This window comes from Neopelma chrysocephalum, unplaced genomic scaffold, assembly GCF_003984885.1.
Source record: "Neopelma chrysocephalum unplaced genomic scaffold, ASM398488v2 Primary Assembly neopelma1_73b, whole genome shotgun sequence".
Classification (NCBI taxonomy): Eukaryota; Metazoa; Chordata; class Aves; order Passeriformes; family Pipridae; genus Neopelma; species Neopelma chrysocephalum.
Genome location: NW_020897734.1, coordinates 4,768,374 through 4,780,784, shown reverse-complemented (window position 1 = coordinate 4,780,784; position 12,411 = coordinate 4,768,374). Strand labels below are relative to the sequence as shown.

Here is a 12,411-nt window from a genome sequence, read left to right as displayed (position 1 = left end):
CTTGCAGGCACCTGCTTGCCAAGCTGTGTCTCACGCAGAGACCTGGTAACACCTGCGAGCCCTTCCCTGTGCAAACCGTGGAGTGTTTTGCAGGTGGCACTTGGAGCGTCGATGTTCGCCTGTGATGGGCTAAACGGTTTGGGTCGTACCTGCCCCAGGAGCTTGTCTTGCCAGGTTGCACAACAGCATATGTTGACTTCCAGATCCCCTGGTCTTGGCACCTTGGACTCTTTGGGAAGAGACTGGCGGTTGGAGCTCCTTAACAAATTGTCCCAGAGAAAATTAATTCCAAATCCAGCAGGGTTTGCTGGAGACCAGAGATCTTGTTCTGTAGGAAGAAATGAGAACCTACCTTATTCACTCAATTTGTAATTTAAGGGTGACACTGAGGTTTTAAGCAGACAAAGGATTGTTGAGACTACATGTGAGAGTGATGGAGTATGTGCACATGCAGGTGAGTGTTTCTAGTTTCCTTTCTTAGTTGTTTTTATGCTTCCATGTGTATAGCATGAGTGGTGGGCTTTTGGATGGACCAAAGGAGAAGGGCAATACAAAGTCCAGGATTTAGAACACATATTACAGTGTGGCATAAATAACAAAGTGATGCTTCAATTTCCATAGTAATAGAAAATTTGTTTGTGTTTTGGTATAGCATAGGAGGCTTTATGAGTCTCTTGAGAGAGCACAGCCTTTCTACTACAGATAAAAAAATGGAAACTTTTTGGAATAAAAATTTTATACTACCAGTACATACAAAAGGAGTAATAAATAACTGTAGGAGGATGTGAAAAAAATCTCAGTTCTAGCATTTCAATAGTAATTTGAATCAGCCTCTCAAATGATCGGATGGAACAATTGTCTTTTTTGTATGTTCACACAGTCATAGTGGGATTTGAAATAACTGGTATTGCTTTCTAAATTTTTGTAGTACTCTGCTTATCACACAGCATACTGTATCACTTGTATTTCTTAACTTGTTGTACTCAAAATACAACCCCTAGGCTTGGTCTTGTAAAGACTATGGACTTGGGAGTAAAACTAAGATCACACAGAATTTGAGATGCTTTTATTGACAAATGTTCTGGTCATCAGTTGATCCACGATAATTGTGCCTGTCCTGCTCTCATTGTGAAGAACTGTCTTATATTGACCACATTTTGATCTCATCCTTCGTTTGATGAAGAAGGCACTGCCCTAGAAAATGGGAGATGTCGGGGAAGAGAAACCTGATCACCTGCTCTTTGCTGTCACAGAAAAAACTAGAAATCTTTGAAAAGTTGCTGTCGCCTTCATGTGTTTTCAAGTCAATATGCCTGTTTGATGTGGCTTAGAGTGAAATCAAAGCTATCCATGTCTCTGAATACGTTGTCTGGATTGAGCTCCTCAGAGAACGTCAGTGCAGAGGCTTCAATCTGTTTTAGTTTTGAAGGTGCACACCAGTGTGCTCAGTCTGCCCGGCAGCGTGTTGGGGCTGTAGCACAGCCTAAGTGCTTTGAATTTCAGGCAAGACGTGCCTCTAAATGCTCGAGTGCTTGCTTGAGATCTCGCCCTTATATTTGCAGTCTGTTTAGGAGGACTGTGAAACAAGTATGTTGAACTACTGTTGTTCCAGTGCAGTCAGGCTGGTGATTTCTCATAGGAAAAAAAGGAAGTATTTTAATTATATTTGATATTAGTCCTGCATAGACACAAATGCCAGCATGATTTATTTCATTTAGCAGTATATTCTTCTCAACTGAATTATGTGTAATTGTGTAGACATGGTCACTTTAAATATTTTATGGACTTGTTTAATGTAAGACAGAATGCAGCCTGTAGGGCCAGCAAGAAATATTGCTGTATAATTTTTATTTAATTTTATTTCAGCAGTTTAATATTTTAACTGGATTTGAACATCAGAATGAGCTCACAGTTAGAGTGCAACTTGCTGCTGTAGTTCTTGCATAGACGAGTCAGGTGACTGAAGTCTTGAATAGTCACCAGAGACAAGCTGCACACATGTTCAGGTTGGCAGCTAATAAGAAATATCTGACCTGTTTGCTGCTTCAGAGGCAACATGTGCTAAAGGTTTGAGCTGGACAGAAGCCTTGTCACAAGGCAGGGTTATGTCTTCTGGAAAATACGGACTTGCCAAAAGGAAAAGTGTTTTAATGAAATATGAAGTGTTCCTTTGGAGATTCATCTTGTTTGCTGCTATTTTACCTGTAGTCAGGATTTTGTTTTTGCAAGTCCTGGGCTCGGGGGGAGAAAAATCAAACAATTATCAAATTGTCAAACAGTCAGTGTGGTGCCCTCGTGCCAGTCACGGCCTCCATGAATCCTTCAAAGGTGGATCTTAGCAGCTGGGTCTGTGCTGTTGTCCCCCTTGGCATTCCTGGGATATCACACGATGGCTTTTCATCAGCAGGGGCAATTTTGGACTTCACTGAATTTGGACAGGACAAAACCTTATACAGTTTCATTTTATTTTTGAAAGGAGGGTGGAGGGACCAGCAACATGGTCATCTGCTTCCTGTGCCTGCTTGTGAGAAAATATGTGAAGTTCTCACTTAGAGACAAAGCTGCAGTTTTGCACTAGACACTGGGCGCAGCTGAGCCTGATGGGTGCTACTGTAAAAGGCAAAATGCTTAGTGTAAAAAGGGAGGAATTGTTCTGTGTGTGGTGGCCATTGTGTTTCAGATCATCTTCTTGCAATCAGCAATTCTTAATTGGCTGCGGGGCCTGATTCAGTGAAGTGCTGAATACTTTTGCAATGCAAAATGCATTAAGGATGCTCAGCACCTTTTCAGGCTGTTGATTTCTCACTCATATAGTACATGAGCCATAGCTCACCTGATTTTCATAGTCATTTGCCTTGTAAAAATAGAAATCTGCCATCTCTATCAAGAAATAATATTTGTATTTATTTGCAGGATGAGTATCATTGAAATCAGATGTCATCCTTTTCGTGTTTTGATGCTGGTCATGTCATAGATGGATTTGAATATGACTTATTTCAGTGAAATAATTAATAACAGCAAGGTTTAAGTGTTTAACTGCTTCTCACTTTTGGCTAATACAGAACAAAATCTGTCACTACATGCTTTTCATCAGGAATTGTCCACCTGAGGATGTTTGATCTCTTCTGATTTTATCTGTGTACAAGTGTCTGGTTGCTGAGGTAAATGGCTAGAACTTGAAGTATAAAGCACCGTGGAAAGAAAACAGTTGTCCATCCAAGGAGTCTCTGCAGGAACTGTGTAAATAGATTACAGTAAGGGTTATTAGGAAGCTCAGCTGTATCTCTGCTTAAGCTCTTTTTTTTTTTCCTATTTTTTATCTTTTTTGCTTTCAGGATCATGTGTAACATAGGAGTCTTTTAAGGCTGATGCAGAACAAGAGTATTGTCACCTCATGCCTGCTCTGTTGACAAAAACATATTATTATGGGTGACCAGGATGTAACTGAATAGATCCAGGGCTTTGTATCTTGCTTTGACAAAGCAAGAGAAGATCAAAACCTCCACACTTTCAAACAAATTAAGTACTTCATAGCCTACAAAAATTTGTACTCGCAAGTCTTTTGATTATTTGTGAAGTCTTTCCTAGAGGGGTAAAACTGATCATAATTTGATACAATTGCAACCTAATACTTTTTCTTTACTTGGAGTGAATGTCCAGATTTTGTTATCAGTTGCTTTAATTTCTCTGAATCATCAAAACTGCCTCTCAAGAACTGATATCTAATAGCTCTGAACAGAGGAACTGTAGTTAGAGAAAGGCAGGGAGATAGATGTGCAGAAATGAGCATGAGCTCCTGCCGATCAAGTTCCTGCCTCTGAGCATGATGTGTCAGAGCAGCCTTTGCTTCCCCTGTCTCTGTGTCCCTGTGTGCTTCAGCCTTGGTGCCCAGGAGTCCAAGTGGAAAATATTCCCATGGGAAGGTGCTTTTTTATCCTCCTTCAGCAGATTGCCTGCTGGCAGCTCCTCTTCTGGAAACGTGGGTTTCCCTCCTGGCAGGGTGAGGGTGGTAACCATTTCCTAGTCCTTTGGGTTTTTACCTAATACATGCTAAAAGACATCTTGTGTCTTCAGTACAGTCTGACAGGTTTTCCTATGTCCCTTCCTTCCTCCTGTCCCATCTTTTCAGACCCTGTTAAGCCATTTAGCCTCTGCATCTTGCCTTGGTCCTCCTACAAGGCAGCAACGCTGCTTGAGTGTTGGTATGGCCATGTACAAATGGTTGAGAACAGTTTCTTTGCCAGTAAATTCAACTTCTCTTCTCACATGAGCTGCCAAAAGATGACAGCTACTGGGGAGACATAAAATCAAAAAAAAGCTGCTGATGTATTGGTGTAGGCTGTTTGGATCACAGCAAAACAAATGGTGTATTTTAGTTTGTGGACTGTTGAAAAGGATCGGAGAGAAAAAAAGGCAGATGGGAGAACTGCATAAATACAAGAGTTTTTTGGGCTGTTTTCAGCTAAGAAACAGTAACTTTAAGAAATTATGAAGGGTTGAACAAAATTTTTCGCATAGCTAATTTTTTTATTTTATTTTGGGGCTGGTCTTCAAACAAATATAGATAAACCCCAGAACCATTGCCATTTGAAATAAAAAGACAATTAAAATATCAAATCTAAGTTTTTAATATCTTTTGTTAATTTTAATAGGTATTTTTCTTTGAAAAAGTTCATCTGAAAAATATCACCTACTACTTATGATGCTAGACAGCATATTTTATGAGACATTTGTGTTTTGACAAAGCAAACTCTGTCACACAATTTGGTTTCACATATTTTTATACCAACATTTAAATGTTGGGCTTGAACTGCTCAGCTGTATGAAAATATAATCTTCTTACAGTCACATATTCTTGCCTGCTGAAAGAGTTGGTTAGAGTAATTTGTAACTCTTCCAGATAATTTTAAATAGTATATTTTTAGAAGAAAAATGGAATGACAAACAGGAGCTCAGAAAGCAGCTTTTCATCTGATCATAACCACAGAGCTTCCAGCAAAGCTTGCCAGTGACTGAATGTTGCTGTTGGAAGGATCCTGCACTTGGATTTGAACACGTTGGCCAAACGTGCTGTATAGGTGGCCAAAAGAATGAATTCTACTTTTAGAGAAAACACCTGTCCCTGTTGCCTCCGGTCCTGTGCTGCGGGTTCCTCTTGGCAGGAGAAAGGGATAGAACAAGTGTGCTCTATTTTAAAAAGTATTTGGCATTGCAGCAGTCTATTCTTACCTTCCAGATGTACCTCTTAATATATTTTTTTCTTTCAGTCTCTCTGTGAAGTCTGTGCATGCATATCCCACGTGACTTCCAATATTTTCATCCTTGGACCAAATTCTGGCTGAGGGCAGAGGGAGTTTTGCGAGGGTGATGTTTGGGCGTTGGAGTTGCTGAGCAAAGCACCGGATTTTGTTGGAAACTGTGTGTGCTGTGGTTTAGGTAAGGTAGAAACATGTGGGGGCTGTGTTCCTGCATGAGGTTGCGTTGCTGTGCTTTTACATTCAGCTCTTGGGAAGTGGGAAACATCATGCACTGAAACTGGTGTTGCACTGAGAGTGCTGATTGAGACCTGGACAGACAACTTGGCTCCTGAATGTGCAGAGCTTTGTGCTTTTTGAAATAGGATTTAGAAAATTGTAAGCATCTATTTGTCTAGAACACTCTTCTATGGGGAGTGAGCCCTTTGAATGGTGCAGTTTGATACAGTAAGTGCTGGCAAGTTTTGTGATTGTTTGATCTGGACTCTTTTAATAACCATGTTTCAGATAGAATTATTCAGTGTTACGGAAGAAAACTGTCAACAGGTTTGTTTTAAATCTTTTGTTTGAGCGAATGTTTGCGATAATCACCTTACCTCCAAGATTCACAGAACATACTTATGAATACAGCCAAAGCAAATTAAATAATTTATTTGAGCAAATATTGAGAGGAAAACGAGCTGATATATTTGCACAGTGCTGACGTTTTTTTCATCTTGGAGATTGACCAAAGAAGTTAAGAGCCCAGCTGGAATAAGGAAGACATAGGGAAAATGAGCTTGCTTACTTTGTTCTTTCTTTTCCAAGCCTAAAGTTAAGGTCTTAAATTCCTTCCCTTCACATTTATGTGCTAGGAGGAATATAATTACCAAGGTGATAAGAATACTGATTAATGCTTCCTAGGCTGTTGATAACACCTATTTTAAAAGGTGAAATTTTTTTCAGTGTGTACACTCCTGTATATTATAATAAAACATGTATTCAAGAATTTGGCATTTTCCTCATGACTCCTGGTGTGTTGAGTCATCACACAAGCTTCTATTTCCTCTTCATTATTCATTTATTGCATTACCTTATTTAAAATTACTTGGAAGAAAGGGTATCAAAAGCCTGTAGCTTTTTTATTCAGAATGTTCTTTTTTCCCTAAAAAAAAATATTTCTATTTACTAAGCAGTGAGCATCCGCACACTGCCAGAGCTGAGCTGGAAATAGAACAGTGACTTCACTAGAGAGTTTTATAATGGAAAAACTGCAGTTAGCATATATTTTGCAATGCATGTAGTTGATAAAGCTGTGTGAACAGCTTTGCAATGACTGAAACTTCATAATTATATCAACATGAAGAATGAGCCAGTATTTAGATGGGGAGTCAACTCTATGTTGCTTTCTTCCTGGAAATCTCAGGGCCATAAAAATTTAACAATCAGTGAATAAATAACTGCTATTTAGCTCGTCAGAGATGGTGTTGCAGTTCTTATTGACTCTGAATTTGCTTAAAGCCTCTAGATTTAATAGGAAAGCTGCAGTTGCAACTACATAATTGTCTGGATAACTATTATTGCTTGTAATGACATTACTCACAGTTTAATACTCACGGTATAATAGAGTATACTTGATTTTGGGGCAGAGCAGTGACATATAAAAGCACCCTCTTCAGTTAAATTCTAGGAGACGGAAAATTTTTAGAATGTCGGAGGGAGCTATTACATAAGGACAAATATTTACCTAATGTAATCAAACTCCTCTTTAAATCAGAACAATAGTGGGAGTGCAGTTACTATGGTTCTGTATAATTTTGTGCTATATTTGACAAAATTTGGCAGGACTAAAGCCACAGCTGATCATCTGATTTTGAAAGGGAAGAGAAGAATATGGTAGGTTTTCATTCCCAATCTGTCCTCAAGATGATGGCACATGCTCCCTCACTAGCCCTGAGCAAGGAAAAATAATCCAAATAAATATTTACCAAAAGCACGTTTCAGCACTGCTGAGCTGTGAGGATGAGGCTGATTTTGAATGACACTGCCTTTCTATGCCTGCCCTCCCCCTCCCCTTCTGAGCCTTGCAGAGTGGGTTTAAAAGGAGCCCTGCCACAGCCTCCATCCTGATCTCCCCACACCCTTGGTGCAGGACCCCATTTCAGCCCAGCCAGTGTCTGTCCCAGCACTGCTGTACGATGTCAGTCCCCTGTTCTGCCTCTGACCTGCCCAGCTGTGGGGTCCCACTGAGCTGCCCTTCAGCCACTTGTGACCTCCCAAAGTACTTCTTACTGTGAGCTGAATGAAGCTGAGGGGTAGAGTATTCTCCAGGTCGTGCCCTTGAAATACTGATTCTCCAGTTTTCACTGGAGAAGGTCCTGTTCCCCCGAGCTTTTCTGTGATGCAGAGCTGTGTCAGGTGATGGACTGATGGAAGTATCAAAATAAGGGTAACTTTGTTGGTGTGCTTTTATGGGGGGTTCTGTTTGGTTTTTTTAATTGATCTCTTGGAGTTGGGCTGAATGTGAGTTCTGTGTATTATTTAGGACTTTGAACATGAGTCTGCAATAACTGTTAAGAGATAATTAGCACAATCACAGTAAATCACCCAGAAGCTTGAGCCATCTGATATGACACAGAGTCTTTGCATACTTCACAAATAACCTTTCATGGAGCATTTCGTGCTTCAGCACTGCAGGACATGGAAGTGCAGGAGTGAAGACAATATCCTTTCCTGACAACAGATCATACTCATTTTTCCTTGTCTCTCACCTGTTTCTTCGTCTTATCCTGTTTCCACTTGCATTAGAAAGGCACAGAAGTTACTGGCACTTTGGAGAGTGCCAGGAGTGCCTGTGTGGGCATTATATGTAGAATGGACAGTGAATCATTGTACGACTTGATACTCCAATAGACTAAACACTGCAGTTGGCAGACAGGAGGAGTAAAAGTATATGGTAAAAGGAAGACGAAGTTGACAATATGATTGTTTTTCACATGTGGCACCAAAATTTGGAAATACTGATCTCTTGCATTTTTATATTGAAAAGGGCCTACCCAAATTACCATTTATGTAGAAAAATTTGATACTGTTAATGCACCGAACAAAAATGGCATTTATATATAGCACTTGATAAAAGCACAAAAGGTGAAATCCCTTGTTCTTTAAAAGTAGTTCATGGCTCTAACTGTATTTTTTAAATATAATTTTAAGTAATCATGTTTTTTTCTCTCATTGTGGGAGTATATTAACCTCAGCTTTAAGATACTTAAACTTCATCTGTACTGAAAATATAGGTAGAAGTACTGACATATTGAGAATATATGCCAAAGAGCTTCCTTAATGCATTCAGACATCTAATTTTTATTTGTCCCTAAGCAATTATGTCAATATTCTTTAAGGAGCAGTGTTTCTTGTAGTTTATTGTGCCAGATAGGCTAGACAGAGGTAATCAGTCTTGCAGATCCAGTTTAGTGGTTTTCAAGCTGAGCAGAATTAGGGCCATAGAGCAGTGCTGTGGAGTAGCATAAAACACTGTATTTTGGGGGGTGCAGATCATGTTTTTTTGTTGTAGCTTTAATTATTCAGAGTATACAGGATGTTTTCTTTCCTAAAAAAGGAACCTATTCACACACAAGAGTCTGAATATTCATGATCGATCAAACTAAACACTGAATCCAGAGCCAGAACCTTCCAGCAGTAAACTTGGCTTGGCACTGTGACCTGGTGAAGTTGCTGGCCCTTCTGTCTTGCAGTTCTGCATTTTTGTTTGGAAGTAATCACCCTTACCTTGGTTCTTGAGTGTAGTTGGAATTAGTATATTTGTGTAGCACTTCAAGGATGTTAAATATTTGATCAAGACGTTGATTTATCTGGTGACTCAGAGGAGGAACTGACTCTGAACATCTGGGAAGCAACCTCTGAAGACCAGAAGTTTGGATAGACCTCTAGAAAATATTAGCCAGAAAATATTAGCGCTTGGTCTGTCTTCACCAATAGATGCTGTCCTTCCTCAAGGACATGTGGTTTCTCTTTCTCAGTCAGCTTTCTGCTTCCCCTCCATCCAGCCTGCCTGCTGCCCTGTGTTTTATTCTGTGAAGCTTAATTCTTCTTTGCCTAGGGTGAAGTCTTAACAAATTGTTGTAAATAGCATTGCCCCTTTACATTAGTAGCAGAATGATTTGCTTGGTTTGCTCCTGTTTAGCCTGACTGAAACAAGCTCCTGGCATATAATCACTTATGCTGGTCATTAAATCCCTGTTAATAATGCAGTGTATTAGATGCCATCTGTCTGTTCACTGATAGAGCTGTCTGCTGAGTCCTCAGTCACTGTGTCAGATGCTGGGGTAGGTCTGCGTGTCTGTGTGTGCCCCATTCGTGCCTTTCGTGCATCTGGGATAAGAGGACAGGCTACATCTCATCACTTCTCTTATTCCAAAGAAGTTTTGAGAAAGCAAGTGGATTATCAGCATCTCACAAGGGAAGTAGAGCATCACTGAACAGGCAAGGTTGGGAGAGGGTGAAATTCATGTCAGTATCTAGTGCAATTTATGCAAGAAACAAGAGGAACATCTTTATCATTATCGGTTTGGAAAGACCTTAATTCAGAATGGCAGTGGCTGTTTCTTTAGCTATTTTGTAAGATCAAATTTCCCTTTCTGAAGAAGATCGTGAAGAAGATCTGTTTTAAGCAAGGCTCATCTTGGAGTAATGGGAAAGGAGATGAGGCTCATGAGCTGAATCTGCCTCACAGGGCACAAACCAGGAGGTTGTCAAGGTCATGCTCAAGCAAAAGGCATTTCCCCTACTCTGGTCCACCAAAAAACGGCTGTTGACAGTCATTGGTTTGTTTGTTTATGACCTATGTTATGAAAAAAGTAATTTTAAATTACCAAAATGGTTGGGTGTGGTTCAGCATTCATAATTTTCCCTTGAGATTTGGAGGTTTATGAATGTTGTCCAAAACTCACACTTTGTAGGGACTCTTAAGTAACAAAACCCCGAGGCAGGATCATGTTTGTAAACAGAAACTTTACCCTGGACTCCCTCCAGGACTGTTTTCTTTGATTCTTACTCTGTGGAAAGCAGGCTTAAAAAACAGCAGTGCTTTGATACGAATTCTTCTCAATTGAAGCTTTGGAACCAGTGTGCTCAAGCTGCTAAAAGGAATCAGGAAAATAACTTAATTCAGGCTCATAAAGCCTTTCCACTGATCTTCCCTAAATGCCAGCTTTTTCAGAGGTCTGTATTAGAGATTTTGGGTGAATTTCTCTTTAAATATAACGTTTGTCTTCATATCTAGAAGATATTATTGGTCCAGTCAGAGAGAACCTCTTCCAAAAACGTTACCTAAAATTATTCAGTGAGATCCAAGAAGAAACCAAACCAAGCAAGCAGAAACATTTCATTTTATCTCTCCATAAAGAATTCATTGGGAGATTTTTATTGAAGGACTTGTACAATAACTTGTGCAGTAAGTGAAGGAGAATGCATCATTTTCCCTGGAAGAGAGGCAAATTGAATAAAAGTTATATCTGAAAGGCTAGGGCAGCCTGGGTAGCTCATCAGCTGGATAACCATGTGATAGACCCAGAGGCAGCTTCAGAACTGTCATGTCAGCTGTTATCAGTGGAACTAGCCAAGGAGTGGGCTGCTGAAGTTAGCAGACTCCTTTCTACATGGGCATCTGGTTCTTGCAGCAATTTGATGCAGCCCATCTGTGCTGCCCATCCTCTTCCACGTATACTACCCAGAGGAGAGGAGGAGTAAAGGAGTCTCATTTTTGGGGTGTTACACTTCAAAAAGTGGATGGCTTTTAAAATGCTTGGCTGATGGTCACTTCTTGAAGGAAGACCCTTCTACCTGAGTCGTGGAAATGAGCTGAAGCGAGTAAACTGCTTGGATCAACTTGGAGGAATTTTGCATGTTTGCCCACTTAACAAGCTCAGCAAGCCTGGGCACATTCCCTGTGTACAAAAAGAAGACAAGAGTCATAGTGCAAAAAGCAGATGTGCCTGGTTTGCCCAGCGTGACCTTGGGTGGGGATCCTGCCGGGCACAGGGTAACTGTGTGTCCCCTGAGTCACCGTAACTGGCTGGGTGCCTGTTCCGTGGACACAAGGTTAAATACCTTCTCTGAAGCATTCATGAAATTTAACCAAGCATATTAACATGCCTCTTGCAGTGAGTTTGTTTTGCTTCACATTGGTGGGGAGGGCAGAGCACTTTCTGAGGCAGCTCCTGCTCCAGGTGACGGGCGGTACCTCACTGATGCACAGTAATTCAGTTGTGTGTCTGGCCTTTGAGAAAAATTTTCTCAGTCTCATCTCTTGATAAGACCCTTTTCTGGCAGCATAAATAATTCTTACGGCCTTTGAAAATATGTTTGAGTTAATTATAATTAAAAAAAAAGTGAAACTGAAGGAATGAGATGAATTTCAAGTATGTATTCTGTTGACAGGGGGGGGAAAAACAAAAAACCTTTTAGCAAGAGTCAGGTCAGAACTGGAAGTTTTGATAATTTTTCTGTACTTGAAAGGACAGTTGTTCTGTAAGGGACAGAAGTAGTGAAGGGGTTTTTGGCAGATTTGGAGCCTCTGTTCTTAGACTCCTCAGCTCCTTGCACTCTCCTTCACCTTGGCTTCTCCCTTCTTTGGCAGAGAGAACAGGTTAACAAGGCAGTACAACTGGGGACTGCTGGATGTCTCCTCTTGAAATGAATAAGGATTGGTTTATGACTGCCTTTGCATCATTGAGGCACTGTTTTGGTTTGGGTTGTACTTTTGCAAGTAATATTTTGGGGGCATGTTCCTGTCTTAAGACATGGTTGAAATTTGCAAAAAAACTTCATAGGAGAAACAAAGTAATAGAGGGATGGATAGCTGGACAGTGAAAATGTCTAATCTCTTTTTCTCAGGAAACCAGATTAAGAAAGAAAAAGTTGGTACTTTTTCTGGGAGCCATGTACTGGCTCCATGGACAGCTGTCTGCATTCTTGGATTAGTCAGGATAAACCCCTAGATAATATACAGGAAGAGCAGTGAGTTGTGAAATGCAAAATTTTTCTGCAACAGGCCAATTAGTGTTTTGCTTCTGCATTATTTATAGAAGCTCAGTTGAACTTGATGGATAAATATTCTTTCTGTAAAGCCCTGCTTGTGTATGTATGCCACTTCTGT

General features: G+C 40.3%; 1 protein-coding gene and 2 long non-coding RNA genes across 9 annotated transcripts in view; 2 read left to right on the top strand and 1 right to left on the bottom strand.

The window, feature by feature from the left end:
* Nucleotides 1–12,411, top strand: part of FGF13 (fibroblast growth factor 13) — a 312,900-nt gene that overhangs the window by 124,572 nt on the left and 175,917 nt on the right. The window lies entirely within an intron of this gene.
* Nucleotides 5,277–7,833, top strand: LOC113969499. The gene is made up of 3 exons (XR_003534875.1): nucleotides 5,277–5,436; nucleotides 7,080–7,130; nucleotides 7,780–7,833. It is a non-coding gene; the product is annotated as an uncharacterized LOC113969499 (long non-coding RNA).
* LOC113969498 lies at nucleotides 5,933–7,437 on the bottom strand. The gene is made up of 3 exons (XR_003534874.1): nucleotides 7,223–7,437; nucleotides 6,852–6,920; nucleotides 5,933–6,003 (listed from the first exon to the last, which is right to left on the bottom strand). It is a non-coding gene; the product is annotated as an uncharacterized LOC113969498 (long non-coding RNA).